The sequence below is a fragment of the Tenrec ecaudatus genome, chromosome 15 (assembly GCF_050624435.1).
Source record: "Tenrec ecaudatus isolate mTenEca1 chromosome 15, mTenEca1.hap1, whole genome shotgun sequence".
NCBI classification, from domain to species: domain Eukaryota; kingdom Metazoa; phylum Chordata; class Mammalia; order Afrosoricida; family Tenrecidae; genus Tenrec; species Tenrec ecaudatus.
In genome coordinates this window covers 106,749,363-106,755,996 of record NC_134544.1, presented here as the reverse complement: position 1 = coordinate 106,755,996, position 6,634 = coordinate 106,749,363, and the positions used below count along the sequence as shown (strand labels likewise).

At 46.3% G+C, this 6,634-nt stretch overlaps 1 long non-coding RNA gene across 2 annotated transcripts; it reads right to left on the bottom strand.

Moving 5' to 3' along the window:
• Window positions 1–391: 391 nt before the first annotated feature.
• LOC142427704 (uncharacterized) lies at window positions 392–4,829 on the bottom strand. Of its 2 annotated transcripts, none has more exons than XR_012780073.1 (3): window positions 4,373–4,489; window positions 1,767–1,880; window positions 392–1,611 (listed from the first exon to the last, which is right to left on the bottom strand). It is a non-coding gene; the product is annotated as an uncharacterized LOC142427704 (long non-coding RNA). The 2 variants fall into 2 exon arrangements; XR_012780072.1 differs by lacking the exon at window positions 4,373–4,489 and adding an exon at window positions 4,714–4,829 and having other exon boundaries at window positions 394–1,611.
• Between the last annotated feature and the right edge of the window lie 1,805 nt (window positions 4,830–6,634).

The following is a 6,634-nucleotide window of genomic DNA, read 5'->3' as shown; positions in this document are numbered from 1 at the left end:
AAATTAGTCAAGAAGTTAGTCAGTACTCTAAAGATATAAGTATGTTAAACATAAACTATATAACTCTATTATACATTTAGTCTGAAATTTCTGTAAATTGTTTGAAACTGAAAAATATTAAAACAAGTCTACAAGAGCTAAAATATATTTTGTGGCTATCCAATCTGAATTTAGGTAACATTTAATGAAATGAACACTAATTACCTGGGGGAGGAGGGGCGATATTAAGAACATCATATGTGAAGGAAGCAAAAGGTCATTAAACACAGAAAAGCAAGAAAAAAATCAAAGTGGATATCAGAAGAGACACTGAAATTGCTCATTACTTAAAGTAGCTAAGGCAAATGGAAGAAATGATAGAGTTAATAAAGTTGAACAGATACTTTTAAAGGGCAGCTCAGGAAGACAAAGTATTAAAAATTCATCATTTTTTCACCTTATATGCTACCAAGTCCTGCCAGCCACCTCCACCCCCATCTGCCCCAACCCAAAATGGCTCTGATATCTCCCATCAGCCTCCACTACAATCCCTGTGCACAGCCACATTCTTGAACTATCCCCACAACCTCCCCACTGCTCTCCCTGCATCCACACCTGCACTCTTTCTCCAAGTATCTGCACCAGGCTCCACACCGAAGCCCCAGTGATATACCTAATATTGCTATGACCATGTCACTGCTCCACTCAACTCCCTCCAAAAGTTCCCCGCCTTCATCAGGAAGCTGGATATCAGTTCTGGGAGGCTGGTTAGCACCAGAACCCAGCTGACCTGTGCCCAGCTCCTTCTTCTTGTCCTTTCAAATGCCTGTGTCCCTGAGGCATCTGAAAGGGAGGACAGGCCCCAGCAATTTTCCTGGACTTTCATCCTCGGCTGTAAGTGTCCCGTGTCATTTCCACTCGGTCCAGCATCATTAGGATGTGTTTGCATGTCTCTCTGAAGCAAGGATCGCATCAGCAGCCACTGATTGCCTGCCAGACCTGCACTGAATCACTTAACCCACAAACATCTGGCCCACTTTAGGGATGAAACACTAGGGGCTCAATGAGGCTCAAAGACTTTCCCAAGGAAATCAGCTAATGAATAGAAAAACTAGAATTTGATTTCAATTCGGATGGTAGGGCCTATCAGCCTACACAGACATGCTGGAGGGCTTTTGTGTCTACACAGGAGCTGGATCTAGAAAGGACAGTGTGAACCTTCACGGAATGAACAAGAGCAGGTCTCTGCACAGGAACCACCCTCCACACTCAGGCAGGGACTGGAACAGAACTTCCCCCGAGTGAGATGTCAAAGGTTACTGGTGGTTAACAGGGTCAGTTGCAGAAAGTGGGGGGTGGAGGGTAGAGGTGATGGGAAAATGACAAGGATCATGGAATGTTAGCTTTCAAACAGATTTTTATAATAGCTGTCAATAAGGCTTAAACCTGTAAATAACTGAACAGGCAAAAGTTGTGAGATAGATACAAGGGGGCTTCAAAAAGTTTGTGGGAAACTTCCATTCTTTTCAGATTTGTTAGGCTTTTCAGATTTGTGGGGCTTTTTCTTGCTTCTGGTTCCTTTGTTGGTCTGCTTTTGCACCTGCATGACCAGGTCCAGGGCCTTCTTGAAAGCTGGAATGACATGGTCCACTGGGGTGAGTGGTGTCCCCCAGGTCCCATACTCACTCAAGCAACAGCTGTCAACACCTGTAGTTGTTCAGGAGCCAGCAGAACTCCGACCCACTCCCCAGCCCCGACACCCCACACCCCCTTGCAACCAGCCTCACCTTGCAGGTAATTGAGAAGCAGGTCTACAGCGGGTTCTGCTTTATTCTCAATGTTCCCCGGGTTGTAGTCTGGCTGCTTGGACATCTCGGGAGAGCTTATCAGGTTGGCCCTTGCTGCAACACAGAGGGAAAAGACCCAGCCAGTTCAGTAACTGCCAGTCAACGTAGCAAGTTATTCCTGGGGTCCTGACTCAGGTAAGGAATGCAAATGCCTGCATAGATGCCCACATCATGCCTCCTGATCCTCATCCAGGTCCCCAAGCTTTGCCTACATCACAAAGCTAAGAGTCGGCTTTATTTCTTGACCCTGTATGCTACCAAATCCTGCCTGCCACCCCCCTCTATCATCTGCCCCCAACGCAAAATAGCTCCGATATTTCCCGTCAGCCCCCACCACAATCCCTATGTCACAGCCACACCTCCTTTCTGAACTATCCCAACCTCTTACCCGCTCTCCCTGCAGCCACACCTGCACCCTTTCTCCAAATACCTGCACCAGGCTCCCCACTGAAGCCCCAGTGATATACATCATGCTGCCATGGTCATGTCACTGCTCTGCTCAACTCCCGCCAAAGGTTCCCTGTGCTCATCAAGAAGGAGGATGAGTTCTGGGAGGCTAGTTAGCACCAGGACCTGGCTGGCCTGTGTCCAGCTCTTTCTTCATGTCCTTTCAAATGCCTGTGTCCCTGAGGCACTTGAAAGGGAGGACAGGCCCCAGCAATGTTTCTGGAATTTCATCCTCAGCTGTAAGTGTCCCGTGGCCTCCTTTCCACGTGGTCCAGCATCATTAGGATGTGTGTGCATGTCTCTCTGCAGCACGGATCACATCAGCAGCCACTGACGGCATGCCAGACCTGCACTGAGTCGCTTAACCCACAAGTATCTGGCCCGCTTCAGAGACGAACCACTAGAGGCTCAAATACTTTCCCAAGGAAATCAGCTAATGAATAGAAGCACTAGAATTTGATCTCAATTCTGACGGTAGGGCCTATCAGCCTACACAGACATGCTGGTGGGCTTTTGCCTCTGCACAGGAGCTGGGATCTAGAAAGTACAGTGTGAACCTTCACGGAATGAACAAGAGCTGTTCTCTGCAAATGAATCACCCTCCAAACTCAGGCAAGGACTTGAAAAGAACTTCCCCCTGGCCAGGGGACTGTAGGAAGTCCCATGTGGCTTGGGGATGAGCTTTCCAAGAAGAGCTAGATTGGGTGGAGAATTAAGACTACAGTAGAGATCAGGTGTCCCGGTGTCTGGTGGGTTACATGCTGTACTTCTAACCACAAAGCCATCAGCTGGAAACTACTGGCTGGAAAAAGAGGCTTCCTACTCCTGTGTAGAGTTACAGTCTGGGAAACCCCCACAGGCAGTTCTACCCTATCCATTGGGTCGCTGGGTCAGAATAGCTGCCAGTGAGTTTTCATGGGAGCGCTGCCTCTTGTCATGCCAGCATGTGTTCAAGGAGTGATGTGGAGCACCAGGCCAGCCCCTCAGTCCCTCACTAGCAGAGCCACACCCCACCTGGATGGTCTCCTTGAGCAACTCTACAGCCTCCTTCAACTCCCGGATCTAGCTCATGGCTTCGGTAAAGCTGGAAATTTTCCTAAAAGCGCTTACTCAAAACCAAAACCAAACCAAAAGTACCCTACAAACCAAGCAACACACTCGGAATTTTCATTAGAGCAGGGATAAAATGACTCCAGGTGGGAATACACAGTTAAAATGGAGTCGGCATAAATCTAAACATCGGACAAGCTACTTCTTCAGAGGCAGCAGAAACAGAAATATCCCTTTGGGCAATAGGCAGGAGCAGCTCCCACACTCCCCCACACTAACAGATTTGCAGAAATAATGGATCCAGTTCAATTGCCTGGATGTCTTTTACTGGCTACTTTCTCTGCATGAAAAACAATTACTGGTGGCAATTTCCTCCTGTCTCTCTTGAAGAAACCTTTCCTCCAGCTGTCTGTCCTCCACTAAGAAGCTTTCCTCCAGCTTTTTTCTACTGTTAAACAAACAGGGTTTTTTAAAAATTAAATAACATGCAAAATTTTTTAAGACTGTATGTGGGAACGGGGGGTCTTCCGTACTTGAAGGGTCTTGCCCTTCTTTGGAGACTTATATGCCTTCCCAAAGAAAGACTGGCCCTCTTTTTGGTTGAGTTCCTGCTCACCGAACCCCATCTTTGTACAGCTGGGCCGGTCTCTTTCTCCTTTTACTTGCCACCTGCCATACGGTTGACTGGTAGCCACCAACCTGGGTCACCTCCCTTGAGGTCCCAGTCCTGGACTTACCCCACAACCTGGGAATGCCAATCACACCTCAATGCGCGGTGGGTGCGCTGGATTATCACTTCAACACCCTCATGGCTGAGCGCGCTCCCCGCTGCCGCCCTACAGGCTGTCAAGAATGAGCCAGGGCGTTTCTGGACTACTGGGTGCACCCCTCCCCCTCCGCTTCCCCGCTCCCGGAGAAGGCACCGCCCAGGGGAGCAGACTGGGCAAACCTCCGGAGGAAGCCCTAACGTTTTGTGCTCCAGCTGCAGCCACTCGCTTCCTGAACAGCAGTCACTTCGTGGTGAGAGAAGCCACAGACCCGGGGCTCACCTGTGAGCGGAAGACGTTCTAGGAGTTTCAGGGAGGAGCCACCGCTGTGTGAAAGGAAACAATGGAGGGGGGGGAGACACGCAAAGTTCCCGCAATGAATCCGGAACCCCGACGCCCAAAGCCCCAGTCTGGGATCCTACTTTCTCCAACAGGAATTCTCCCTAGGAACCCCAACCAATCCCAAAACTGGGGGATGGAAGCAGCCCCTGGGACACCCTCCCACATCTCACCACGCGAGGGGCGCTGACGGAGCGGGGGAGGGGGAAGCAGGGCGCTTGCACGCAGCCAGGCTGCTGTGTGCACCAGGGTCACCCCAAACTGGTCACCGCGCGACCCCTCACCTGGGGGCGCCGACTACACAGTGCTCAGGTTGCAGGCGCTTCTCTGGCACCACACACCAGGCAGAGCAAGTAGGACCCACGGTATGACACTCACTTCCGGCTAGGACACCGCCACTTCCGGCCCGTCTCAGCGTGACCCGGAAAGGGAGGAGAGTAGTCATGGGTGTGATCCGGAAACACATAAGTGAAAAAACAGGCAGGAGTTAAGGCTTCATTAAGCTGCATAGACATTCAGGAAAATAAGAATCTTACTTGATATGGCAGAGATTAATATGACATCATTCCCACCAACATTATTTGAAAGTTTGTTCTTCATTACACTGACCATACAGGAAGGGATTGCGATGAATTGGAAATAATAAAATGTGGAGGTCTTAGTGGGGAAAAAACCCGCAAACACCCAGATTCTTATCCTGACAAACGTTTAGATTATTATCAGATGTAAGATCAAAGTCACATACCTCATAGACAGAACTGACTGAGCTAAAGGCACCAACTTCCCTATGTGACACTGAATATCCACATGGTACAAGGTGTGCTCAGGGCCACGTAAAAGAATAAGCAATATACTTCTACCATCGCAACACAATTTTAATGTTACACAAAACAAACTGAATATTTTCTTTTTTTCTTTTTAAACATTTTATTAGGGACTCATACAACTCTTATCACAATCCATACATCAATTTTGTAAAGCACATCTGTACATTCTTTGCCCTCATCATTTTCAAAGCATTTGCTCTCCACTTAAGCCCTATGCATCAGGTCTTCTTTTTTTTCCCCCTCCCTCTCCACTCCCCCTTCCCTCATGAATCCTCAATAATTTATAAATTATCATTTTGTCATACCTTGCCCTGTCCGTCATCTCCCTTCACCCCCTTTTCTGTTGTCCAAACTGAATATTTTTTTCATCTCTTAAGATACTGAAGTACACTCTAACTTCCATGTGGTGCTTATGCATGTCTGAGACTGAGAAAATAAACTACTACATCATCGGTCTAGTTTTGGACTACTGTTTATAAGGACAGTACCTGCTATGGTAAAGATGAAACAGTACGTTCTATAAAATGGAAAAACACAAAAGCCTAAGGAGCTTTTACTCTGCTCTCTATGGTTCTATGAGTCCAGAATTCATATGACAGGTCTGACTTTATTGTCCTTTTGAATATATGTTCTTATTCATATACGTAAAACCTTAGTGTGTTTGTGTATTTGAAAACTGGAGGTAAATACAATAGTAACATCACATTAAAACTGGTGCTTGGTAAAGTAGAGGGGCAGCAAACAAGAAGAAAACGTTTTAGATTGACAAAGGCAAACAACGGGCTCAAATATACGAACAATTATGAAGATGGTATAGTACAGGCCAGTGTTTCTTCCTGTGGTACACAGGGTCACTATGATTTAGAACTCACTTAATGACACCAAACAATAACAACTTCCATTGTACACTGGCTCTAAGTACAATAAGTACTAAAATGTTAGAATATTTCTTTTAAAAATAAGCATTAACTTAATAATCATTCAGAACAGTTGTTGAAAACATATAATCATGGTTTTAAAATATATAACTGCAAGATTAATCAAGAGTTAAGGACAATATTGAACAACTGTAGATCTGCATGAGAAAATTTTTTTTATTTTACAACTGCAGAGAATGTGGGGTAAAAGCATTTAAAAATACACTCTACAACGGGATATATTATACTGGTGTTTTAACAACACAGTAACAAATTTGATGATTTCATGACTCTAATTAATTGAGGAGAATGATTACATCATATACCCTAACAGTTTATGTGCAGGTTTGTGGAAATGGGATTGATTGAGTTAGAGAGCACCTATCCCTGCCTTTGAGTTCATATTTCACCTTGACTGAGTGGGATTATTACCAGGGATGCAAGGATGTTTCAACATTAGA